This window comes from Prionailurus viverrinus, chromosome D1, assembly GCF_022837055.1.
Source record: "Prionailurus viverrinus isolate Anna chromosome D1, UM_Priviv_1.0, whole genome shotgun sequence".
NCBI lineage: Eukaryota > Metazoa > Chordata > Mammalia > Carnivora > Felidae > Prionailurus > Prionailurus viverrinus.
In genome coordinates this window covers 19,480,766-19,507,570 of record NC_062570.1, presented here as the reverse complement: position 1 = coordinate 19,507,570, position 26,805 = coordinate 19,480,766, and the positions used below count along the sequence as shown (strand labels likewise).

Genomic DNA, 26,805 nt, shown 5'->3' with positions numbered 1-26,805 from the left:
TTTATTTCTTTTTGGGACAGAGAGAGTCAGAGCATGAACGGGGGAGGGGCAGAGAGAGAGGGAGACACAGAATCGGAAACAGGCTCCAGGCTCCGAGCCATCAGCCCAGAGCCTGACGCGGGGATCGAACTCCCAGACCGCGAGATCGTGACCTGAGCCGAAGTCGGACGCTTAACCGACTGCGCCACCCAGGCGCCCCTAAAAAAATTTTTTTTAATTAAATAAGATACTTAATCTTGTTGCGAATCTTTTGAGGTAGGAAAATCTGATGAGAAATAAACGTTCGCTGTATTCCTACGCACTGGGTAGGCTCCTGGAAACATTGGAGGGATTGTTCGCCAGAAAGCCTTGGCAGTTTTCAGAGCTGGCTGGCCAAGTCATGAGAGACGAGGACAAGTGGTTTGTGTAGCATTGAGTCCAGCGTTGTGTGCAAAACACAGGTTTCGATGTAAAGAAATCTGTTGCACAAAAACCTTGGAGAACCTAATCCTCCCTTGTCTTTACAAGTACTCTCTCCTTCTTCAAAAAAAAAAAAATCTTTTTTAGAAAATCTGAAAAAAATATAAGAGAATCAACGTGGTCCTAAAGGAAGCGTATCTCTTTGTTTTAATTTTCTTTTCTTTTTGCTTTTACATTTAAGAGTTAAGACAACATTTCAGCAGAGATATGTGGAGAAGGGTAAAGGGAAATCAATAAAGTTATTCTGTGACTTTTCCCAGGAGGCGGCTGTGTTAATCGAGAAAGGCCTGCTTGGCTATATATCAAGTCCGAGGAGAGAGCAGGAGTTGATTTTGAAACAGATTTTCCCAGCTAGACTGAAGGAGATATATATATATATATATATATATATATATATATATATATATATATAATATACATATATGTACATACATACATGTGTGATGTTTACAAGAATGGCATGTATCTGCATTACACTATTCTATACATTCTAACATATATGAAAAGTAGATTTAAAATTTAATTTAAAAAGTAGATAAAAATAATTGCTTTAGATAATGAGTGATACCGATACCAAAAATTCCTCTAACCGTCGTTTCTGCATGGTGATCTAGGATCGTTTTACACTTTATGAGTTTCTCTAGTAAGTTCTTTGACTCCCAAAGAAGGAACGTGATGTACAAAAGCCTAAGGTGACAGATGGAAGGGATGGAAACCGGATAATTTCCTGACGCGAGGCCAGTGGAAGTGTCGTGGACCGTAGGGAAACTTCTAAAGAGTCTCTCTGGGTTATTCATGTGGTCACTTTCTCTAGTGATCAGTGCTATAGCAGGTGTGATTTCAGCAGAGTTTTTGAAAGCCAAGTTGGCCAGGACACTACCCAGTTACGCTGGGTCACAGCACCACATTCTCTCGGTCACTGGAAGCAGTGGTGGGTTCTTTCTGAACAGATTTGGGCAACATAATTGGGTGGGAGGCAGGATACCTGAGTGTCAGGCCTGACTTCATCTTCACAGTGATCTTGAGTGAATTACCTCTCCTTTCTGGATGTCAGCTTCCCTTTGTATGAACTGGGATGGATAATTCTTGCCTCTTCTGGACAACTTCCTTATTGCCTAAGAATCTTGTCAAAACTTCTTTGATCCAGGCAATGCTCAGGAGATTTGGGAGACCGTTAAATGGGGATCTCCTTTTCATGACCCGATCTGCTGTGATCAATTCCTCCATTCTGAGACTCTTCACGTTTTTCTTCTTTCGTTTTGGATGTTCGGATTCTATATTGTTTTTAACATCAGCTAAGATGCTCTATTTTCAAAAGACAAGTTCCGTCTGTATCATGACTGTTAAGAAAATAGTTTTGTAAGAAAATGGAATCTAGACAGAGAGAGGGACTGTGCAATTCTAGAATTTTCCTGGAGGGGATTTAAAAGTTCATCTAGTCTCATCCTCTCATTTTATAGTCAAGGAGGAAGCTAATGATCCGAGAGGAAAAATGTCTTGTCCAAGGTTGCTATGACAACATTTTTTTTAACTTTTTAAAAAAATTAATTATTTTTTAATTTACATCTAAATTGGTTAGCATATAGTGAAACAATGATTTCAGGAGTAGATTCCTTAGTGCCCCTTACCCATTTAGCCCATCCCCCCCTCCCACACCCCCTCCAGCAACCCTCCGTTTGTTCTCCATATTTACGAGTCTCTTCTGTTTTGTCCCCCTCCCTGTTTTTATATTATTTTTGTTTCCCTTCCCTTATGTTCCTCTGTTTTGCCTCTTAAAGTCCTCATATGAGTGAAGTCATATGATATTTGTCTTTCTCTGACTGACTGATTTCACTTTGCATCATACCCTCCAGTTCCATCCACGTAGTTGCAAATGGCAAGATTTCATTCTTTTGGATTGCCGAGTAATACTCCATTGTATAAACATACCACATCTTTACCCGTTCGTCCATGCTGTGACAGAATTAAGCGGAGAACCCACGTCTCTTTAACTTTCAGTTCTATATTGTTTCCATTGGTTCACGTGCCTTGAGACCACTATGATTGGAAACAGTACCTGAAGTTCAAATAAGCAGTCCGGACCAAGATTTGTCAACCTTTGGCTTTCCCCAGGGCCATATTCTAATTCTCTGTGCATAAGCTGACCAACGTGGCATTAGCATCCTCATGGAGGATGGATTCATGGTTGCCAGAGCCTCTTCTTTGTCCCCTCCTGTCCCATAAGACCCAGCCTAGACTCTGGATCTAATTGAACTCCTACTTTTCCAAGCTTACTTTGGACATGGTTGCATTTGCACTTTATCTGACAGCTCTTAAATGTTATCTTTAAATTTTTTTTTTTAATTAAAAAAAAATTTTTTTTTACATATTTTTTTTAAATTTTTACGTTTATTTATTTTTGAGAGAGAGAGAGAAACAGAGCATGAGCGGGGGAGGGTCAGAGAGAGAGGGAGACACAGAATCCGAAGCAGGATCCAGGCTCCGAGCTGAACTGTCAGCACAGAGCCCCAGGCAGGGCTCAAACCCACAGACCGTGAGATCATGACCTGAGCCGAAGTCGAATGCTTAATCTACGGAGCCACTCTTGTGCCCCAACTTTACACATTTTTTATTCGACCTTTACTGAGAGTTTACTGTGTGCCAGTCATGGGCAGTGGGCCGGAGATACAGACCTGGATCCCACAGTCTCTTAAGTACAATCATGGTGTAATAGGTCCTGCATGAGACATGCTCATAAGAGATGTGCTGTGTGGCGGCGGGAAGCAATGAAGGAGGAGAGCCTGGGGTCATCGGAAGAAGTCCAAGAAGATGTTAGATCTGGTGATAATTGCCTTTACTCTCTCCTCTCCTTCTTTATCAGAGCCAAGAAGTTAATTTTAGACAATAGTGTTTTCCAGAGCCATCTCTGCCTTGTGTTCAGCAAAAGAGAAGTAGCATGTAGGATTTTTCTTTTACTTCCTGGCTTAGATAGTCTCACCTTCCTCCATAAGTTCTCTGAACAAAGCAGGTTTCCTGATACTTCAGTCAATTCCTCCTGTGCTACAGAAAGCAAGTCCTCTGGGCCCAGGGATGCACACAGATGTAGATTCGTTGGGGGAAGAAGATGTTATTCACCAATCATTTCCTCTCCAACTTTAATTTTTAAATCAGTTCTCTTTATTTACTTTGTTTTTAAAAAGACCTTGACAGGTTGACACCTAGGTGCTTACTAGAAACACCCAATAGCTCTGTTAACGTTTTATAACAGAGCCCCTAGCCAGATTTTGTTTGTTTTATTTTCAAAGTGCGTCTCCTCCTTCCTTACCTTAGAGCTGGTCTCATTTTCCCATCAATTTGAAGACGTGGATTTGGAGTAATTGAGCACATGGCAGGAGAGGAAAGTCATCAGTTGAAGATTGCTTGCCTATGCGTAATCTGTTGATTGGTCTGTGTTCATAACACTGTGACCCTGGATTATATTAAATTCCCAGCACAGGACAGACAGAACAATAATTTGTAAAGCACCTATCATGCGGCAGACACAGCGCTAACCATAGTAAAATCATGATCAGCACACTTCACTCAGAGCTAAGAGACCCACGGGCCCATAAACCGAACAATTTTCCAGACTTGCGGTAGGTCGTCATAATATCACGGTGAATCTTTGAAGACTTAAGAATGCCGGAAAGTTCACTTAACCTCCCTTCATTTGGGAGTGCAGGTTGGTTGCCAACTCCAGTTGGCTTACTCTGTACCTGCCTGGATCGGAGAGTGTGCAGTCCAACATTCCTGAAGGGCAAAGCTTCGGACCCCGGAAGGCTAGCGTGGCTCCCTGTGACAGAGTTCCCTGTGGTCTTCCTTTCATTGCTGTTTGCAGCATGGAGAGACTCTTTGATGAGTGTTGAGTGCGCCACATTTAAAATCTCTGAGTTAGCAGTTTCCACCTTGAGAATATTCCTGGGTTTCTCCCCCAGAGTGCTCCCCATGCATCTATCTCCGTTTGAATCTTAGCAGGAAGTCTGGGGCTGCCACGGCACCTCAGTCCCCAAGATGTGTCTCAAACAGTGTTTCTGTGTTCTTTTAAGTGTATTAATTCTGCACACTCAGTGCTTTTGAAACTCCTCTATTTCACAAACACTCAAGTAAACGTAATCGTATCTTTTTGAGGCTCTTCCTTACTGTGCTGTCATTAGTAAATAATGGGGGGTAGGGGCGCCTGGGTGGCGCAGTCAGTTAAGCGTCCGACTTCAGCCAGGTCAGGATCTCGCGGTCCGGGAGTTCGAGTCCCGCGTCGAGCTCTGGGCTGATGGCTCGGAGCCTGGAGCCTGTTTCCGATTCTGTGTCTCCCTCTCTCTCTGCCCCTCCCCCGTTCATGCTCTGTCTCTCTCTGTCCCAAAAATAAATAAACGTTGGGAAAAAAAAATTTTTTAAAAATGGGGGAAACCAGGCGGCATAGGGTATGATTATTAGTAACAATACTTTGGATTTGCACAAACTCACTCTCAATGAACCCTAGGCAGTTCCTACACATTAGCTCATTTTTCCTCACCACAGCTGGGCCGGGAGACCTAGATTCTATTCTTGGTGCTTCAACAACCTTCTTGGGAAAAGTATTTAGCCACTAATTGCCTCAGTTCCCAACTATGAAAAGGGAATAATGATATTAGGATATTTGCCTCTCCCTGTCTTTATCCTAGACCTTGAGAACCTAACTAGTAAAAAAAAAATGTTTTTAATCTGAAGAGCCTAAAAAGTCTAAAAGAGAAGGAGTGTGGCTTGACTTTATTTCCATTAATGAAAAGGTGAGATACAGTCTTAGGCGTTTGACTGGAAACCTTGAAATCTGAATTGTAATCCAGTATCTGCTTCATGATAGACCACTGCTTTGGATACCTCTCTCCTTTATATTGGAAAGCACTTAGCGATCCAGCAATGGTGAATACTATAAAAGGGGACTGATCTTCTAAGGAGCATTAATTTGGTCAGCAAAGATGTCTCTATGAGCCATGGCATCAATAAGACTGAATTTAAGATGAGAACACTCTTGGCTTCCAAAGCCTTCCCCTCCCCCCACCTCTCTCCTTCTCCTCACAACCTCCTGGCTGTGTAGCTGTTTCAAATATATAGACGAATAACTCCAGCCCAAGTCTCTGGCCTATATCTTTGGTCTCCTATCATCTCTAGACTCTTGGCCTGGCAATCTCCATCTTCAAAAGTTCCAGGGGCAGAAATAAGCCTTTTTGCTTGCCAGCCTAAACCTAATGACTGAATGGCAGGGAACCTAGACCAAAATAGAACTTGGCTCTTAGATGATATGCGTCAGCCAAGAATAATGCTTCTTTTTTAACGTCAGGCTCCATTCTATTAGTGCACAGGTAATAGGGATCTCATCCTTTAGGAGGGCCTTGATTTTTTTCTATTTTTCACTCTCAGTTTACCCACTTATTGTATAGGAGTGAAAGCTTCTCTCTTTTACCTGCCTACATCCAAAAGGCTATTGCACTGTACTACTTACAAATTGGTCAAGTCAGACCCCAAGGCAGTGGGCCATAGAGTACCTTCCAGAGGGCTTCATAGACAACATGGGCTCATCAGATAAGTACAGTCCTTGTATGGAGTTAATCTAGAAGCCAAGAAAAGTCCTCTGAAGCTCACCCAATGAAGCATAAGGAGGCAACAGAATTAGTATACGTATTCATATCAAAAAATATTATTAAATAATATGCTGAAGACTTCTCTCACCATTGATTTCCCCTAATATCCTAAAAGGCTAAGGAAAGTGAAATAATATTTTTTTTTTCTTTTTTACTAGGCAAAAATTCAAGTCTTTAGCCTGACATTACTTAACCTGACACTTGGAACTCTTACAGATTTGGGGTATAAAATCTGCCAGATGACTCCTTTGGAGACCACTGGAGCTTCAGACTGCTTGCACCAAACGCTGCTCCCTACTGGCTCAAGGTCTCGTTGCTTCAGGAAAATGGTTTTGCTGATCAATGCAGAAGGAAGCTTCGTCTTCCTCCCCTTCCTGGGAATATCTTTTTGTCAGTTGATGAGGGACTCTTGCTGAGGGAATTTAGATCGTTCCCATCTAAAGTATGTTTAGAGTTTGGGGGCTGGAGTCGGGGGGACTGTGGTTATGCATCCAGCTGTCCCTTGAGAGTCACGGTCAGCCACCAAGGATGCATCTTTAGAAACTTGAGTGGTGTCAAAACTCTGAATGTGCATCAATGCCTGTCAAAGGACGGATTGAGCACCATCATATTCTCCCTGCCCGCCCCTATCGTGCGGATGAGGTCTCGGATGGAAGCTAGCCTGCCAAGGATACCACTTGTATACGCTTCAGTACTCTTTCCTTGGGCAAATAAGGACTTGTGTAACCTTTTTTCAGAATACATATTATGAAACTCTGGAGCCTTTCGGTCATATGGTCACGAACGATTTCTAGCTTCTCAACCTCTTTTTTTCTGAAATGAGGGCATCTGAGCTCGGTCGCTTATCTCAGATCTGGACTTACCCACACACTTTAAAGTGCAAGAGATCTCCCTCCCTCCCTGCGTGTAGCCCAGAATAGGCCTTCACAGCCACGTCATCCTGGACACTTTATCACTTGATATTACCTCCTAATCCACAGATCAGTGAGATTTCAGACAGAATCTGTCTGGCTCTCAAACAGAAACAGCATGACTTCAGAACATTTAGAATGAATTAAGCAGACCAATTTGTTATTTTTCAGAAACACAAAGGGGCTATAAGTGGGACCTCAGCCAGAGTATGGTCTTAGAAAATAAGGTTGCAGTTCACCCTTTATTGAATGTTATTTTATGTGGCATCGTACTAAGCGTTCTTCCAAGGGTTATTTAGACATGAGCTCTGATCACTCAAAAAGTTACAGTCAAAGCCACATCAGCATAAACGTTTATTAAAAACTTTTGCTATGGGGGTACCTGGGTGGCTCAGTCCGTTCGTTAGGCATTCAACTTCGGCTCGGGTCATGATCTCATGGTTCGGTTTGTGGGGTCATGCCCCACGTAGGGCTCTGTGCTGATGGCTCAGAGCCTGGAACCTGCTTCGGATTCTGTGTCTTCTTCTCTCTCTGCCCCTCTCCCGCTCGCACTCTGTCTCTCTCTGCCTCTCAAAAATAAATAAATGTTAAAAAAAAAACTTTTGCTATATACCAGGTGCTGAGCTATATACCAGAAACACAATAGCAATCATGTGACAACCACCCTCCGCGTTCATCTTGGAATTTGGAGCTAAAGACAACATAGTCTATGGATAGTGCCAACACCAGAACATCGAGTTCTTTCCTCTAGCTAACAGACTTATACCGCCGAGCACAGTGCCTGACATACAGTCAAGTAGTCAATAAATATTCCTTGGCTAAAATGAGCTCATGAAAAGAATGAATACATGTTAAAGTGGAGTAAGTATAGACTGCTATGGAAACCACATCGGAGGAGAAACCAGGCTCGTGGGAGGGGATGAACTGTGTGGAAAGTGTCATTTACACAGAGACAAGAGTCAACACAATGATCTAAAGGAAAGACCGGGCTCATGGAGTTCGACCTGGTTCGGATCCTAGCGCTGCGCTCAGAGCTGGGCAGTTCCAACTATCCCAAACCTTTGAAAACACTGATGATGGCTTGGGAAGACAAAATGAGATGTTATTTGCCTGTAAGTGTCTGTCACATCGAAGAACTCAAGAGCAGCTAGTAAAGGAGTAACAGAGAACAGAACTGCAACGTTAAAGCAATAAAGACCTGAGGAGTAAGGTTAAGAGCACAAACACTTTGAGGGATGGATGGCAATGACGAGCTTAATTTAAAGTCACGGTGGCAGCCGGGAGAGGTGCTCCCGAAGTTCTTAGCTTCTAAGCCCAGACAAGGCTGGGGGGAGGGTAGGTGTCTTACGGGATTTATCTTCCTCTTCCAATCCGTCTGAAGGCTTTCAAATTCAGCTTTTAGCTGCAAAACCACGTGGGCCCTGCCCGTCACTGTTTACGGTATGGTAAATGCCCTTTTCAGATCATCAGATCCTCTTAAAATATTGTGACGTGTCGAAGCTCGAGACAGACCATATATGTGTATATGTTTATATACAGAGACATAGAAATACACACATAAAAATATAACCCTTTTCTCTAGAAGGCCTTGCAATAATTAGCTTCTGTTGCTTTTATCTTAAATACCCACAAATATACCAGACCCCTTTCTTCTGTGCTTCCTTCCCTACATGTCCATCAGGCCCTTTCCCACTGCATTCATATAGTTAGATCAGCGCGCGCGCACGCACGCGCACGCACACACACACACACACACACACACACACACACCTGTTATCTTTCAGCTTTTTTTAGGTGAGCCTTTGGGAAGTGCCCTGATCTGAACTGGATTGTCAAATATGTTAATATGGGGGCGGGGAGGGGGGAGGGGGAGGAGAAGATGCTGGCAGCGGACTTTGGGTTTGGGTTTTAGGTCCATAACAGGAGACACAACTATAGTTTGACATGCCCCCCCTCCAAAAAAAACGTCAGACAAGAGAATGTGAGAGACCAAAGAAAGGGAAAGGTGGGGGCCAAAAATGAAAAAAGCTGCTGGACAGGAGAACATTCTAGACATAAAAATTGGAGGAGGGGAGAACTAGAGGTGTTTCGAATGACAGTGGGGGAGGGAAAGCAGTTGGTTGGGCCTTTGAAAGGGTGCCAGGAACCCAGAGCCAGGGGCAGTGGCAGAGGGGAAGGCCAGGTAGGACAATTAAAACGGAAATCTGGCTCCTCACAGCGCAGCTTGAAGCGGGGCTACAGAATTTGCTGCAGTGGGAGGTGGGGCCAGTCTGGCACAGTCTGCGGGTTTGAAAGGAGCTGGGCGGGTTGGGGAATGCCAGTCAGCCTTTGTAGTTCTGGGCTTGGGGAGGGGGTGCCGAATCCTGGGCTTCAGGTCAGAAGCCTGGCTAGGGTGGCTTTGGAGAAATTTCCCCTCTTCTCCCAAACTCTTAAAATGCTCTCATCACTTCACTGGCCTCCAATCACAGCATAAACACGTGTCCTGGAGGCTGTCCTCCAGGAGAGGTTCCAGCTCTGGCACCTGTTGGCTGACTGATGGGGTCCCTCTCCTCTCCGATTTCCCTAGATACCCTAAACGGGGCTGAATACAATATCTCTACATATGTCCCTTCATCCTGCCCAAATGCTTCACATCTCCCAGACTCCTAGGGTTAATCCCAGGGACAACCTTGCTTTGAAAGAAAAAAATGTGGTGAGCCTACTAGAAGATGTGGAACTCAGAGGCCTCTGTCTGTCCCTGCTTCAGCCAGACCCCAGACAGCCGGCTCAAGGAGATGGACATTTACAGAGAAAGAAGCAGTAAGTTTATGTTTGTTGCTGTTTGTTTGCAAGGCTTGGTCTCTCTCCCCAGAATTAAGGTCCCTGAAAGCATGAAGCTTTCTTTTTTCTTTTCTTTTTTCTTTTCTTTTCTTTTCTTTTTTTTTCTTTTCTTTTCTTTTCTTTCCTTTCCTTTTCTTTTCTTTTTTCTTTTTTCACCCCTCTCCTTTCGTTTCTTTTTCTTTTCTTTCTTTCTCAGCAGAAGTAAATGATATCCCCTTCCCATCTTGGGGGATGATTCAGAAAAGCAATCGAATTAGAAAGGGTGTCTTCACTGGTGTTCCTGTCTTGGGTTAAAAATATCTGAAGCTGATTTGTGCGTGCTTATTCTCAACACTGTAATATTTTAATGTGTATCTGCATTTGTTCAAGTAATTTGTAGTGATTGTTCTTCTGCAGAATAAATACTATATATCTGGCTGATTGGTTGTAATTAGGATGAATTTGTCCCGGCACTTGCACGGATGTCTTCTTTGAGGATTTTTGCGCATATTTGCTGCTCATCAAAGGGAAGGCTAGAAGGACTTTGGAAGGAGGGTGTGGTCGGGCTGATTCAGCTTCCTTCCAGGCCCATCCCTGACTTCTCTCTGCTCCTCCCTCTCCCCATCTCCTACCCCCGGCTCCACGCGTCCTTCCTGAGCCAGCTGTCAAAGAAATGGCATACACCTTTCTTTTCTATCACCGCCTGTGTTAGACGGTTAGGTAGGCGACCGGTCCCTGCAAACAAACTCACTGCATTCGTTATCTGAGCGTATTTTTCCAAAGCAAGACAGAGACCGGGCTATTGAATCTACTCCCTAAGCTCCTCTCACCCTGGGATTCTTAGCCAACACAGTAATAACAATAATAATACTGTATTTAGAAACTCTCCAGCACATTTCCTCTCTGAGAGTCTTACAGATGTTAACTAATTAATTTTCACAACGCTCCGTACGAGAGAGGTAAATATTATTAACGAGGATGGAATATACATATGTATATACGCGAAGGACAGCAAAACAGTTCACTTGCTTCTCATGGTTCACTTGATATAGTAACTGGTATTTTTAAAACACCCATCATAGATACAATAATTAGAGATGTGCTTTTGTTAACAAAGCCACTACCCACTTCTAGCGTACCCTTGGGTACTAAATAATTACCCACTTTGTGTGGTTATCTAGCTCACTAATTACCCACAGAAATTGGGGTCAGGCGTTAACTGCTTGAAGTAAGGATCCTCCAAAGACGTCGCTGAGTTGTGTAGAGAACACGATGTGTTCGTAGCAAAACTTTCGTAACTCATACATTTGTATATCTTTGTAAGCAGAGTGAATACAGACAGGGGCGGATTCGCTGGGCGTGTGACAAACCGCGCTGAACTGCGGCTGCACACAGAGAGAGGTTTAGGGGAGTCTCAGAATTCCATTCTCTGCTTACCTTTCCTTTCTGAAGATGGGGGCACTGACATGATTCCCATAATCTGGCCTTCGTGTGCAAGCACACTGAGACAATTGACGACTCTGGTTAGGAATGATTCATCTTGGCGTTACAGGGAGGCACCCAGTGAGTCAAAGATTTTTTTCTTTGACAGCTCCACCCTTTATGATTATTCTAGCATGTCTTTTTTTCTCATCAGTCTAGTGCAAACACACTATTAGCCAAATCTGAAAAAGATTCTAACCCAGTCCCCAAGCCTGCCAACCATGTCTTTCTCCTTCCCAATAACGACACACACACACACACAAAGTATTAAAGGGAATCCAATGCTATGATTGTAAGTCTGTCTGGTTTTTTGTTTTTTTTTTTTTTTTTTGCCTCTGTTTGTTCCCCCCCCCCCCACCTCTCCCCTCCCTTCCCTTCCCCTCCTCTCCTCTCTTCTCCTTTCCCTTCTTCCTCTCTCTGGGTCTCCTCATGTGTGCTTTTTCTTCTCCTTTTCCTTGGCATCCAGCTGCGTTTCTGCAGGTCTCCCAGTGAGAGACAAAGCACAATGTCTGAGTTGAGCACAAAGAAGCCACCTTTAAAAAACATCGACTTAGAGGAAACCTGTGTCCTCAGATATCTCCCTCCCTTCCCTGCTATTTGCGGGACCCAGCGTTCTACTTAACACAGCACTGCCTGTTGTCTGCATGATTCCGGCCAGCAAGCTCGGGTGGAGATGGCAATATACCCACTGTGTGTGTAGATAGGTAGAGACCCCGATTTTCAGGAGCTACCTGCTTTCCAGGATCGATGTGTAGCCGAGCTCCGAAAACGCGTGCCACCAGAAATGATGGGAGACACTCCCCTACTCAACTCAGGATGTCTTTCATTTTTATCTTCTGCCACTTTTTTGTCATCTGAATTATTACTTATCATTACCAAGGGGCTGTAGGCTGATCAGTGGAGTGTGCGTGGATCTGATGGACATTGGAGGAGAAATACTTCAGAAAGAAGGAAAATGTCTGCGGTAGAAGTAAAGGGGGTAGGAGTAGCCGCAGTGAGTGATGAGTCCATTGCAGAAGCCAAGTGGTAAATCAGTGCATATGGCAAAGATAGTCAAGGAGCAAAGCCTGCCGCTGGAAGGAAAGAGATTTTTAGCGTTGTCGTCATCTCATGCCTGAATAGAGTGCGTATTTTAAATAGGGCTTGGAATCTCTGCTCTTCGTGCCTCTAAACGCCGATTGCAAGGAAGTATTTGGGGGCTGTTGACTTTCTGTCCGTAAAGAAAACCCAGCAAGGCTCACAGAATTCTCCACCTGCACGCATACAGGCATAGGTGCCCTAAATGCCCGGTGGGATGCGGAACCATTAGGCGGAGAACTGCGCCCTGGTCTCCTCTTCTTCACTCCTTTCTCTCCCCCCCCCCCACTCCTCCCCTTTCTTTTACCCCTTCTAGAAAACGTGATACCTGATCTCTGGGTCTAGCAGGCTGAGGGTTGTTTTTTTGTTTTGTTTTGTTTTTTTTCTGTATTCGTATAATACAATGTCTGGCCTTCCCCCTGACCTGCTGGTGTATTTTTGGTCTCATTAGCAGTCAGGGAGATGCCTTAGTGCATCCGGGGCTGCGAGTCAGGGATGAGACACTACAACGGAGAGAGAGAGAGCGAGCGCGAGAGGATATTAGAAGGGAGGCTTGTCTCCAAGATATGGAAGGAAGTGAGAAATGACAGGACCGCAAGCTTTGTATGTAGGAGCCTGGCAGGGCGGGGGAGCGGCGGGGAAAGCCAAGTGGATTCTCAGAGAAGGAGGGAAGCCGTAGATAGAGCTAACGGTGATTAGAGGGGGGATATTGATTCCTTATTCTGCCAGAGATTTAAGCAGGCATGCGAGGAATCTGCACCATGGTTGGCAAAAGGAGCCTCTGTAACCAGACACTCGGGCTTTCCAGGAGCCCAGGGAGAGAGCTGAGAAGAAAGGGGGCAGTGTGGTCTAGGAAAATTCAACTTGTCGCTGATTTGTGCCTGATGCTTGCTGTCCGTCAGCAGCCTCCCTTACAATCTTTTTTTCTCTCTCTCTCTCCCTTTTTTTCTTGCCTTCTCCTTCTTCACTGAAGCCTAGGGGAGCCAGCAAAGATTAAATGTGCTTTCTCAAAGGCGGCCACTTCACGCTGCTATGTCGAAAAGGCCATTATTATTATTATTTTTAATAGTAAAAGAAAAAGGGAGAGAGAGGTTGAGACAGGGAGAGAGAAGCAAGGTAGGTTGATGACGGACTAGCCTTTCTGAGAGGAAAAGGAAAGTGAGAGAGAAAGGAGAGACCCTGAACTGAACGGAGGATTGTGCCTGAGAAGAACCTACAGAGGTGAGAAAAAAAAAAAAAGTTGTCTTGGAGATGGGGGGGTGGGGGATGCTGAGTAGACCCTGTACAGAGGGAAAAGAGGCATCATTTAGCTGTCTTGCTGTTATGATTCTATTTTGGAAGAGTGGGGGAGAAGAGGGGAGAGCCTGGAGTTTTAAGGTTTCTAGTTGCATATGGAAACATCTACCAAATATTTAGCATTTTTACTAAGTGCCCGGGGCCCCTCCAGTGTCTTCCTTGGAGGGGGCTGCTTTGTCATTCTCTTTGACTAGCCAGCCATCTACCTTGCTTAGGCTGGAATAAAGGAAAAAAAAAAAGAGGAAGGAAGGAAAGAAGGAAGGGAGGGAGGGAGGAAGGAGAGAAAAAAGAGAAAGAAAGAAAGAAAGAAAGAAAGAAAGAAAGAAAGAAAGAGAAAAAGAAAAAGAAAGAAAGGGAGAAACACAAGGAGGAAGAAAAATTTTAAGAGTCTTTCCACCCACTTCCCCTCCCTTTCCTTTCGGTTTTGGAGGCGGCACAAGAACCCCTGGCTTGGGGAGAACTCAGCTTCCAGGCAGATGGGAACAAGCGACTATCTCTCAGGTACAGAACCGGTAGCTTCTGCGACAAGAGAAGGCAATTATGCTTCTGATTCCTCTGAAACATTGGCAAGAGGCTCCAAAGGTTCGGCGGCGGCGGGAGTGGGGCGGGGGAGACGGATCTCCCCAGCCTGCACCCACCCCTTCCCCACCTCGCCTCCCAAATGACAGCCTGGTGCTGGCTCTGGGTGATTTGGCCTTGGCCTCAGCCAAGCAGCTGATGAAGACGAGGCCCCCGTTTGCAGGACTGGCAAAGTGCACGCTAAAGAAAGAAGCAAGGAATTTTTTAAAAGCAGCTCTTGGGAGGTTTCTCATTCTTAAAAAAAAAAAAAAAAAGAGAGAGAGAGAGAGAGAGAGGGAATTAAAAACGTTTTTTTTCCACTGAATATTTTCAAAATTTGATCAGTCCCAGTCCCTCCCTCCACTTGCACCAAATTGCCTTTTTTTTCTCCCTCGTCAAAGCATGAGCTACAGAGTTACAGTCTCGAGATTTGGTGTATCGCTTCCTGCCCCCGCCTCCCTCCCCGCCCCGATGTCGGTCCTCTGTTGAAACACCTCGCCCAGGCTAGCGCACTGCGAGCTCCCATTTCCCCCCCTTGCTCGGAATGGTGTTGCACGAGGGCTGCAGCCCTGCTCCGCTTCCAATGGGTGAGTTTAAAACGCTATTCGTATTTGTACTTCCACGGCCTCCAAGCCCTGTGCCTTGGGTCTTCTCCCTCCGAAAACCTGATTTTCTATGATTTTGCATGCGGCATGCTTGCCCAGGGGGAAAGAGATGCCTCCTATTTTCTTTACCGTCATTTGTGCTAGTTGTAAGTTAAAAGCTCCAAAAGGACATTTGATCCTTCTTTTAGACCTTGGTTTTGAAGACAGGGGCGTTCCTGGGTCTATGCATACGATTTTCCTTGTAAAACTGGATTGCCCAAAGCGTCAAAAGAGTTTTTTGTTTTGTTTCGTTTTTTCTCTGATACGCTCGCGATCGTATGTTCAGGTACGTATATGTGTCCACAGAGAGCGCGTGTGTGCGTATGAATGTATCGTATTTACGTGGGCTCTAAATTCTGTGACCTGAGGAAGCTTCGAGAGTGAGGGAATACCCTGCCACCTGTTTGTGGCCTTTTTGGTCATGAACCTGGAACAGAACCTGGCTGTGGTTCTTGCTTTGCCTTGCTTTGTCTCAAGAAAGAACAATTTTCCTGCGCTCCTCCCAATCCCTGAGACCCTAACTTGTGATGTTTACCGTTTAAATCCACGGGTTAGGCTCTTGGGAGCTGTGAGTCGTGCTTGTGCATCCTGGAAATTGGGTGGAACTTCTTTCTTTAAAGCAAAAACAAAAGAAAAGAAAGTTTGTCTGAACTGACGGAGCACGGCTCAGAGGTTTTCATTGTTAGATGGGGTCAGGTGAGCAGAAAGTGGCCGCTCTCCTGGATTTCTGGTGAAGGAGGTATACATTCTGTTAGAGGAGCGTGTTGGCTGCTGCGCGTACGGATGTGTATCACTGATGCCCAAGGCTTGGGGAACTCATCTACCGTGGTCTGTTTCTTGAGAGCAACACGCAGTACTATCCGAGCGTAACAAGAACAGCTCAGTACCTGGTGCTTGACCTCAGAACATAGCAGCTGAAGTCCCAGCATGCCCCGTGCCTCCAACTTTGAAACTCAACAGTTAACCTGAAAATCATGTCCAATTAAAACGGGCATGTGGACATGTTACACACTCAGTCCTCACACGTATGTGTCACATATACGGCCGGACAGTGAGCACACAGACGCAGATGGGGGCAAACCAGGAGTTTGGGCTAAAATAGTAGCAGGCTAAAAATTCGACTCTTGCTACGCTACAGGGAGGATGAAATTGATGGTGTTCATGAAGATTACATCTGTGGTACTTTGCGAGATTTTAAAAATAAGAGAGACAGAGCCTGCGTGCTTGGCGTCCGTTTTGAAATGTTACGCGCTGTGAGTTCAAGGGTAATAGGCGTTGGAAATACATTTTCTGAATATATGAAAGCAAAGAAATAGCAGCATGCACACAATATGCAATTATTGTATCTTTTAGGAGTAATCAAGGGGTGGAAAAATTTATCAGGATTTAAATGTAATCCAACAAAGTTACTTATAACACCAAACTGTACCTTTAAAATAATCTTAAGGTAATTTGTTAGCATTACCTCGTCTGCAGTTTTCAGAAAAACGGAACTTTCTGTGACAGAATAATTTTAGTGATTTAGATCTATCTCCTAGTTGAAGAAGAGAAACATTAACTTACCTTTTCTTTGTTGTGCAAAACTCCCATATACAATTTTATTTAGACAGTTTTGGTATTCGTGGGCCAACACTTGTCTTGTATTTTTGGGAAACACCTAAATCACCCCTGACTTCAAATGCTTTCTTCTTTTAAAGACTTTGTATTGGCTGTAACCTCATTTTATACGTGTAGTCGAAGGTTAAGGAAACTGTTCTTTTCCTGTGTGTGTGTGTGTGTGTGTGTGTGTGTATGGGGTTTTTTTTTTTTTTTGAGTGTTTATTGCAATTTCAGTCATTGACTCCAAACCGTAGTCAAGAAACCATTTTGTATCAGAAAACTGAATCGAGAAAATGAAGCGTGCAACAATTGCACTACGTCTTTTGTTGCGACCTCTCGTGCAGTTGTACTATTTAAATATTACTTTCCAGCCTTGGGGAGCCTGAATGGGCTTCAGAGAAAAGAGTTATTTGATTTTCAAGTCACCTTCGGTTTCTCCACAATGGATTAATGATTTTTTCCCCATCGTAAGCTGGTGTGTATGCATAGGTATTTGGAAATTATGGAAAGGGATCTATTTAACTTATGGATCTATATTACCACATGATGCATATCAAATATTTGCAAAACATTTGGTGCTTTACTAAGTCAAAATCTATCTGCAGTCAGTTCTATAAAGATAGACTCATGGGCCAATAAAAACATGCTGGATATCATTCTTCTATGATTTTAAATGGGAACAGGATACTAATTTAATACAAGTGATACAGTTTGAATTCCAAGGCTCTCTTTTGGTTTTGGTTTTTTTTTTTTTTTTTTTTAACATGTTTTCAAGTGGATTGCTCATGCCCTGAGGTTGCCATCACAACTGATCACACGGGCATTTAGCAATGCACAACGACGCACAGGATTTTGAATTTCAGCAGGGGACTGCTCGAGTGTAAGGGCAGGTTTCTCAACACCCCTTCTTCCTCACCGAGCCCATCAGCGAAGTTCAGTGAAATGAATAACATAATTGGTGGTTGGTTCAATCACTACCAGTCTAGACTAGCCCAGACGCATCAATTAGAGAGAGCTGTCTTTTAAAGGGGGAGTGCCACCGAAACAAGCCGGGCATTATTGATACCGATCTTTAAAAGTGCAAATCCAGCTTGGCAGATAAAAAAAAAAAAATAAGGCGGGGAATTGGGGGTGGGGGGCGGTTTGTGTTGCAGGAAGAAAAGAAAAAGACGTGAAGTGGAGCTTTCGGACACAGAAGGACAGGAAGCTTGAGAGAAAAGGAGCAGATAATGAGTGAAATGCAATGCAACACCTCGTTGGAACACACAGTTACAATTCAGTTCACAGGGCATCCTGGTTCACCATATTTTTAACTAGATTCTCCCCCTCCTCCTTTTTTATTCCTTTTTTTTTTTTTTTTGCCTCTGTTTCCAAAGAAATGCCAGCTCTACACCAAGGCAGTTGGAAATTTAACAGCTTTAGGAAGCTCTACTGAGAAGAAGGCCAAGTAATACGAACCAGCCAAAACTCCTTTTGCAACATTTTTCCCCAAAAGAAAAACACACAAGATGTTTATTTTTGAGTCTCTAATTCTACCTTTAAAAAAAAAAAAAGAAAAATCAACTGTACTAACGACCAGGACTCATTTTAAATCCTGCACCTGGGAACTAATTTTATGGGCAAGACACCTTTAGGTAAACAGCTCATAGTTTTCTGTTGAATACAGTAAAATGATGAAGAATGTAACAAAAGGCTTTGGTAATTTGGTGGTTGGGGGGGGTGGGGGTTGATGGATAAATACCAGATGATTTAGAAAGCGTTAGGAACACATCAAGCCCCAGGGAAAGAAAATGTTTGATTGGTATTAATTAAAACACTGCTAATATATTCTAATAAAATCAAATTTAACATTCTAAACTAATCCGCTTGGTATGTCAAAGGAAAAGAAAAGTATTATCTTATTTGCATCTCTGCCATCCAAACGCATTTGCTCATTCAGCAGAATTAATTTTTATCACCAGCCTGTTTAATCTCCTCACAGATTTAGTCAAACTTATTCTTTCAAACTAAAAGGGATCAGGGGAGGGAATCCATGGAAGGTATTGGGAAGACTAGCGACTGTATTTAGTACTGGCTTTATATTTTACCGGGTCCTTTCCTCTTCATTCCCTGTACTGGGGTGTGGAGGAACCCACGATGCTGCAGGGTGGGGAGGGGGGGGGTGAGGGATGGTTAATTTTCCTCCCTTTCTCTTCTACCTGCTGGGTTATTGGGGAATTTCAGTTGCCAGATTATTTGAGTGGCATTTATTTCCACAACCGATGTTGCTCCATTGATTAAGATCTCATTTATTTCTAATTTCAGAATCTATTTTGTTACAAATTCGTGATGCGTTGGGGCGGGGGGGGGTGGGGGGGAGAAAAGGCTTTTGCACTACATGCCAATTTCCTCTTCTCAATTCTTTGCAACTGTAGTCCTCCTAGGAGAAAGTGGGGAGGTGGATGTAAAATTCTATTTACTAAGAGCTGAGCTCTTTGTTTCCTTTTTAAGTCGGAATGTCTGCAGCAAAATGTATATTTTCCGAAACGGCGAGTTTTGTGCTCTTGATTGTTAAACTCTCACAATGGATAAAACTGTCCCCAAATGACATCACGGCCAAAATGTTTCTCCTCTCATTAGCCTCTCATGACTACGATATCCTATGGAAAGATGTGCCCAACACAAAAAAATGAATGGGCCGTAAATATGGAGGGCCGCGTTGGCATCTTTCAAAAGTGGGGGATTTTGCCCACTTATCAAGGGGATGGAAACTACCAGACGACAGTCCTGATGATGCTGCCTTTTTTGCTCCATTGCCTTTTTCAGTTCTTCAACGCAAAAGAGCAGTCGCAGTTCGGTTTCACATGTATTGTTCTATAATCCAGGCAATAAATGCTAATTAGTAATGCTCAAGGATCCGACCATTCAGAGTAATTATCATAATTTACTTCTTCCTTGTTAAAGACATTCCTTGCTGATTAAAAAAAAAAAAAAAAGATTAAATCGTTTTACCATTGCACTGCAGTGGAAATGCAGTGGGGAGAGGTCCAAGGTATAGTAATACCATCCTGGCTGCGTTTGAAGTCGCCGACATGTGCCTTTTAACTTATTCCAAACGGAATTGCAACTTAATTGCTAAAAAGAGAGTCATGTAAATGCATAAAGTTTTGCATGGGCACCAGGAATGTATGATTTTATTTTACAAACCCCAGGCTCCTCCTTCCCGGCCCACCCCCTTTCTAAAACCACTTACTGAGTAGAACAAAGGAAACTGGTAACTATAGAGGCATCATTAAGTGTGAACAGCAGTAGCATGATAAAGTATGTGATATGACAACATATTTCATTGCACAAAAGTGCAGATAATTAAATAATTCAATAGTAACCCTGACTAATTAGCAGAAAGATCTTCAAGGAGGAATCAAGAAAATGGATCCAATCAACTCGAATAATACGCTCCACTCTCCAAGATCACAAATGTATATTTGGTTATTCGATAATTGATTGATTCATACAGAAAGATGAGGACAAAAGCCTGTTCCTCAAAATGGAGCTTTGATCCGGCCTCCTTTTTCGGACAGATTAATCGTATGTTCTATAAGAGCAGAATTTAACGGAGGGCCCTCTGTTTTCAATCAAAGATATAATCCGCCATTCAGTTGCCTATTTCTCTTTTATCAGGTGCTCTAAAAAATCGTCAGCCCCTTAGCTTTTTATATCATTGCCTCAGACTCTACATGGGAAGCCTCCCCCACGTTTTGTAATGAGGATTGTGTTTAAGTTTGTTTCTTCTTGCTGGAAGCAAATAAGGATCCTATGCACAGAAGGCAGAGGATAAATAACCATGCTGAATATTATATTTGGTGGAATCTCCCCCCTCCCTTGCTTAATCTATCAAGGTAATATTCCCAGTTTCATTGTTCATTGGTCCTTTCAGGGAGAGCTTCAGCTTTTACTTGAGGGCTGTAAGCACATTAGAGGAATCATTCTCTCTGGATACTATGGAGAAGGAGCCACCTGCAAGATGTTGATGCTGTTATTGAAATCTCAAGTGGAGTCAGCTTTCAAAAAATTAGATATTAGATACATCCGATATAATTTGCAATGTGTAATTATACTAATGTGCATATAGTTGTGTGTGGCTTTACATGTTGCCTACTTGAGATTCCCGCCTCCCCCCCCCCCTTGGGTATTGCTCATCATTTGAAATGGCTCCTGACTAGAATGTTCTTAAAATCAGCTTTAAAAAAAATTCCTCGCTAATTGATCTAAGAGAAAAAGGGCTCCACGGTCTGTGTTCCCATGCAAGAATGAATGGATGTGTGTGACCTTGATGTTGGAAAGTAATGGTCTCTAAGAGGGTTATCATTGTGGACATTGGGACTGGTTGTAAAATATTTGCTACTCTTTACTGATTTACTCTTCAGACTGGGGACAATTTGTGAAGTGAATGGAGAATATTAGAATGGTAAATCTTACTCGTAGGAAATCCATTTCCTTTACTGGGATGAGATAAAATGCCAGGGAAATGGCTTTAGGCAGAGATAATAATTTGTTGATTTAATCAGAGTAACCAAAATCATAACAATAATAACTTCTTTTCCATTTTTCCTCCATTTTGCATGGCACACGATGAATAACTAAAACTCTGCCTTCGGTCATTTATGCACTAACCTCAACTTCCCTTTTGGTGTCTCGACGTGGTCTTCCGTTGGACTGAAGACCCCCTCCCCACCAAGGAGCTGACCCCCGAAGATCTAGCCATTAAGGAAAAAGCCAGACAGTGCAACAGTGAGTTTGGTCAGCCTGGTGCGAGGCACTTGCTCTACGCTCCGTAGGTGAAGGTGCTCTTGATGCAAATTTGGAGAATCATTACCATCAGATCACGGAGGGACCCTGAGCGAGGCTACGCAAACGTCCCGATTTATGCTTATATGTTCGGGAGACAAAAAGGAGTCCGAGGGAGGCTCATGTTGAGATGATACAAGAGATTACTCATTCCAATTAAGTAGGCAGAGGCCCCAAAGAAGGCTGATCTGTTAAACATTTGACTCATACTGGACACCAAAATATGGTGGCTCATATTTTTATACCATTTGTTCCTCAACAGTCATTTTAATAATGGGGCCCATATCATGAAGGAGGCACTCTGCATGGGCCATATCTATGCAACACCAAAGCGATGCATTGTTTTACTTCTCGTTTGCTCACGTATACAAGGACTTGCCCTTATTAGCTACCCCCAAAACTGTGCCAAGCGTCCTTCTTGACTCTAATAGCATTTTAATGTATTCACAAGTGAGTCCTGCACACGTGTGTCAGGGGCTTTGCGACCCCCGTCCCCAACGATGTTCACAAAACACTGAGTTCTAAAATACAGACCTCTGTAAGATACATTTTTAATTACTCTTCCGGGATCAGTTGCTGCATGCTTGCTCAGCACAGAAAAATACCTGTTAACAATATGTCATACAGGGTTATATTTCAGGTGTTAGGGAAAAAAAAAACCATCGTCCCTGCTATCTAGAGACCCATCGTCAACATATCCAAAGTGTTCAGGGCAGATATGTGGCAGTATATCAGTGATACGTGTTAGTGTATCTCTTTTGCCGTGCCTAACTCATTATGCACCTTCGTTGTGCTGGCATAATGAAAAGGCTGACAGTGAGGGCTTTCGTTACATCAAAATCCACCTGCAGAGTATATTTCATTCATAATAACTTTTGCAGAATAAGAGAAACACGAATACAGCTCTTCCCGAATATCCTTATCTGCAAGATGAGTGGGTTGGATGAGTCGGTCTCTAAATGTTTTTGCAGCCTTAAGGATTTTTGAAGTTGCTCTAAAGTATAGAAATAGAAGAACCATTCCAGGACCCTGGAATCCGGAGTCTGTTTTTACCAACAGTTGTCCTTTAAAGTTATATTTGATTCCACCTCCAGGTACTTTATTTACTAACATCTTTTGCCTTGCTGCTAAAACAGTAAAGTCTGAAGTTCATTTTCAGGAAGGGCAGAGACAAAAAAGAGGAACAGCTGAAGAATGAAAAAAGCTACACAGTGGGAGAAGGAAATTCTTGATCTGACTTCTAAGCCCATGTCCTTCAGCATTAACACAGAAGAAACCCAGACAAGCACCTGTCTTTCTATTTTAAGACCATAGTCTTTGGTCCTTCTGCCTTCATTTAATTTCTTGCAGCATGGTTTTGTTTTGCCCCATTGGGTTGACGGCTTTGAGTTTCACATTTCCCTTTCCATTCGATTTATCTGAATCATGTTAATATTCCCTTCAAAACCCACAAAGTCACATTAACACGCCACGTTTCCCAAATTAAATCTTAACATGTTCAGGACCTCCTGAAAATTGCCCTGCCCTGTTTTCTAAAGCCACTCCGAATGTATAATCTCTCCTTGAATTAAGCAAGCCTGCTCTTCCTGGCTTCCCGGTCTTTGAATGAGCTCGCACACTGCTATTCCTCCCCGCACACTCTGCTCTCCACCACTGGTACCTTTCAGCAACCTTTCTCTTCTTTCTTTCTCTTTCTTTCTTTCTTTCTTTTTCTTTCTTTCTTTCTCTCCCTCCCTCCACCCTTTTTCTCTCTCTCTCCTTTCCTTCCTTCCCTCCTTCCTTCCTTCTTTTCTTCCTCCCTCCCTCCCTTCCTTCCTTCCTCCCTCCCTCCCTTCCTTCTTCAGTCTCTCCCTTCCTCCCTCCCTTTTGTTCTTCCTCTCCTCCTTTCTTTCAGTGGGCACCGTATGTCGTGCTCTGAGCCAGGCACTAGAAATACAAACACAAGAAACTGACATTAACTCCTAACAATTTCAGTGACTTCATTCACCCCTGCGTTGCTAAGCACTTCTGTATCCACAATTATTTTATTTTGCCTTTGGTCTTTAGATTTATTTGAATTTGTCCTTAATGTCCTGTGTTCTTTTGTTGTTTTCCTACGTGTCCTATTTCAGTAAGTTGCCTGTTGGATAACCCTGAAGCTTTTCTGACGGAGCTTTTTCTCCCAGAGTGATTAGCGTGGGGTGCTCACACGCTCAAGCAATGCTGTTGCTTGACTGGTCCTTGAGCGACGTGAAGAGCGAGAAAGTGCTACGTCTTTCTGGTGATGCAGCATTTCACGTGGAGTTAGAAATAGCACGGCCCCCAAAGTATCGTTACATTTACTTATTTTTATCGAAGAGTCAATGTGATAACTTTCTGTGACATGTTCTGTTATTTTTTTAGTTGTGTCGATGTTCCTTTCAGCTGGTCCTATAGCCCCCCTCCTCAGGAAGGTCTCCCCAGGGAAAGGACAAAAACTTCAGAGACACAGCTGCACTGCTGGACGCTCAAGCCAACAATGGAGTTGAAACAAAGAAAGAGATCACCTGAAGACACCTTCCCTGCTAAGCAGCACACCCCAAATGGCGCAGTTGCAGGCAATAGAACTCTCAGAACAGGAGACCATGTTTTCAAGAACCAGACAAAATTTAACAGTGACATCTAGATTTCTAAAGAGCCAAGGACTTTCCCTTCCTCGTGTGTATTCCTCTGTTTGTATTTAAATTCAGTGTGACATTCATTTCTAAAATATTTTCCCGGGATGAGTATGCTCGTGAAGGCGTTGATGTTTTTACAACAGAAAATTGCACACAGGTGTTCATGGGGTAAGGAACAAAATTAGTGCTATAAGAACATCGATTTTTAGCCACACACCGTTTGATCTTAAGAGTGACCTGAAGGAACATAAAGTACTTTCGAAATACCAAAGTAGTCAGAGGCAATCCGAAGGATAACATAGTGGACATTATCCCACCTGACACAGACCAGTCAACCATTCTTTTAATCCAGCAAAATAGGTTCGCTGAGACATGATCCCTGCCTCTAAAGAGTTTCAATTTAATGAGACCGAGAAACACAAACTTTTGAAAAGATAGTAACCAATCAGGTGCATTGATGTTAAGACCACAGTAAAACTCAAGAGATAATAAGCAAAGAGTTCAGAGGAGGTCACCATAATCTGGGCAAACCTGGCCTGTTTAGGGAAGAAAGTTTCCAAAGGAGGAAGACACAAGATGAATCTTAAAGGATAGTAAGATTTAGGGGCACCTGGTTGGCTCCGTTGGTAGAGCATGCGACTCTTAATCTCAGGGTTGTGAGTTCAAGCCCCACATTGGGCGTGGAGCCTACTTACAAAAAAAGGGGGGAGAGGTATTAAATATTTAGATAAATGGAAAGGAAAGAGAGAGTAGATTGCTTTAAATGAATGCAATGTGAGCAAAGCCATGGAGGAAGGAATCTACGTGGTGAATATTGGGAATTATGAGTATACGTGTCTAGTTGACATTGAATGCCAGCATACATAGACATATACGGTAAGGACTTTGCACACACACGTCCCCTCTCCCACCTTGGGTGTCACCTAGAAATACCATCTTATTTTCCACAAAAGCAAGTGGGAGTGATTGGTGGTAATATGAGAACTTACGATTTTTCTTTTCACTTAATAACAATTAGTATTTATCGAGGTCTTAATGTGTGTTAAGCATTTGACATATGAACTCGCTTAAGCCTACAGCTCAGAACAGCCCTGCAAGATAGGTACGATTATCCCTGTTTGGAAGCTAACAGTTAATGAGATTAAGTAACTTGCCAAACTGCCACGCACAGGGTCCGCACTCAGAATTGTGACCGTAAATCTCATGATCTGAAGCACGAAGTCCCAATATTGTGATCAGTGTTGCAGTGTTACCACTTCCGTATTCCCCGATAGTTCTTTATGGTGAACAAATAGCTATGACATTCAGTTATCCCCTCAAATTTTTCAGTTTTCTGCTTAAATGACATTAGAACGATCGAAAGACTTTTCATGGGAGAAAACTGACAGAATTGGGGAAGAGAGCTTCTCAGCATTTTAGGATGTTGTTTGTTTTTTTGCCAGACGTTGAGGAAACGGTTCGCCTTGTTCTGCACAAAATCTAAAATTCCTGAGGATTAATAAAGGAGGGGGGAAACTCAAAGGTCATCTGTTGCAACGTGCTTTTCTACAGACGGCAAATCAAAGTGTTTTGCTTGAGCTTACAGGAAGCTCACACATTTGAGTGTGGCAGAGCTAGGTCCAGAAACCAGGCTGTCCAGTCTCCTCTCCGAGGCTCTTGAACTACCCCACCCTGCCTACATGAAGTATGAACTTGAATTTGATCAAGGAAAGTGTTCTGTCTGGGTGATCGGGGGGGGGGGGGGGGGGGACTGCGCCTAGCAGGTTGTTTCCATTTTGCACCTGTTTCGCTTCCCACCTCAACGTGAAAACTAGCCAGTTATGAACTGACATCTTCTGATGTAGACATTGTCAATGGTCCACCCCCAAAGAACACATAATGGCTCAAATTATGTGCACCATGTCTCCAATGCTATTCTTAAGTTATTTGGAATTCTTAGTTCACCTAAACCAATCGGGTCTTCTAATGAGCATTTCCTTATCCGTTTTTATGCGCAGTATGTATTTGTCAGTGCTTCTGCATGAATATTTATACACGACTGTTTCAATAGTCCTTATGTTTTTGAAAATATCAATGGTTATTTGCTATTTTAATCCTCACTTATCCATGTAACTAACTCAAGAATACTTCAGCCATAAAAAGCTAGAAGTGAGGAAATCTCACTCTTTTTCACCGGATCCTTCGCATTTAATTGGCATTTAGTAATGATTAATAAAGTGGTCAGCTGGATGACACAGTTCCCAAATGCAATTCTGTCTCGAAGGAGTCAGTTAAACTGCATCTACTTAAGGACACACATCTAGACATTTGGAAGCACCTGAATATTTGGTGTAAATTTCCACTTCAAAATCTGGCATTGTCAGACCTAGACCTCCTTGTGGCTCAGGCCGTCCTGTTTTCAAAATGACGATTATTGGCCCTATCTCACACAGTTCTCATTAAGTGAGTAGCCAAGCACAAAATGTGACTTTGTTGACATTTTCTGAGACTTTGTCGTATGTCCCTTGAATCCCCAAATAAAAGCAACGTTGCATCAACTGTGAACTTGTGTTGATTTCTTGGAAGAGCGTGCTCTCATAATTTGTTTGTTTTCACTAGTGTTTATCAAAGCTAGTTTCAGGATCCACGAGGAGCAATTAATCTGATGCGATGGGAAAACGTAAATTTAGAGACCGTTGCTAACAATCCCATATTGCCTTTCAATAAACAGCCCTGTCATCTACCCAGGTCAGAAAGCAAGGTGTGGTCCTTGTCTTTTCTCCTTTCAACTGTCATGGCTAATCAATCAGGAAAGACATGTATCTTTTCCCTTCTTCTGTTTCCAAGTCCGTCTGCTTCTCTTCATCTTCTGCTCGACTGTAGTTAAGACAGCTCTCGTGTCTCA

The 26,805-nt window shown here is 43.2% G+C and overlaps 1 long non-coding RNA gene across 2 annotated transcripts; it reads left to right on the top strand.

Annotated features, from left to right (window-relative positions):
* The first annotated feature begins 13,278 nt into the window (after positions 1 to 13,278).
* Positions 13,279 to 26,465, top strand: LOC125176673 (uncharacterized). Of its 2 annotated transcripts, XR_007156359.1 has the most exons (4): positions 13,279 to 13,582; positions 14,088 to 14,158; positions 14,617 to 14,802; positions 23,668 to 26,465. It is a non-coding gene; the product is annotated as an uncharacterized LOC125176673 (long non-coding RNA). The 2 variants fall into 2 exon arrangements; XR_007156358.1 differs by lacking the exon at positions 14,088 to 14,158 and having other exon boundaries at positions 13,285 to 13,582.
* The last annotated feature ends 340 nt before the right edge of the window (positions 26,466 to 26,805 follow it).